This window comes from Cynara cardunculus, assembly GCF_001531365.2.
Source record: "Cynara cardunculus var. scolymus isolate 2C chromosome LG 2, CcrdV1, whole genome shotgun sequence".
NCBI classification, from domain to species: Eukaryota; Viridiplantae; Streptophyta; class Magnoliopsida; order Asterales; family Asteraceae; genus Cynara; species Cynara cardunculus.
Window position 1 is genome coordinate 65,102,438 of NC_037529.1, and position 646 is coordinate 65,103,083.

The following is a 646-nucleotide window of genomic DNA, read 5'->3' on the forward strand; positions in this document are numbered from 1 at the left end:
TTTTTTTTAATTCATATTCCACATGAAACTATTTCGTTATATATTTCACTTCAATCTATCTCATTATACACCCGTTTCATTGAAAGTATACTTCAAAAAGAACAAAATCCAATATGCACTCGTTWCATGACCATTCTAACAACAGATCGGTTCAACTTCTGATACGATGCATCATGTATCACAATGAATGTAGTGCATTAAAATAGATATACTTTCTTAACTTTTCACATGAATCTATTTCATTAAATGTTTCACATGAATCTATTTCATTAATGATATTAAATGCATCTACTCCATAATGCAACCATTTCGTGATAAGTTGATTTCAAAAGTAACAACACGATTTATGCAACAGTATCATGACTATTATATTATCTAGACGCAACAACTTCATATACATTCTTTCATGGATCTCAATGAAAGTAATTCATTAGATTTCGTGTTCGTAGAAACAATGAAAACGTTTCACTATCGTGAATCGATTTCATTAATTATTATCTAACGAAATCTTTTCACCTTCTCCATTAAAAAAAATTCACAAGCACTGTTACTGCGATACATGAACTACCATGAAACTATTGCATACACCTTCATATTTTTTTTCCTACAAGATACAAGAATCCTCATTTCTTTGCATTTTCTTAAA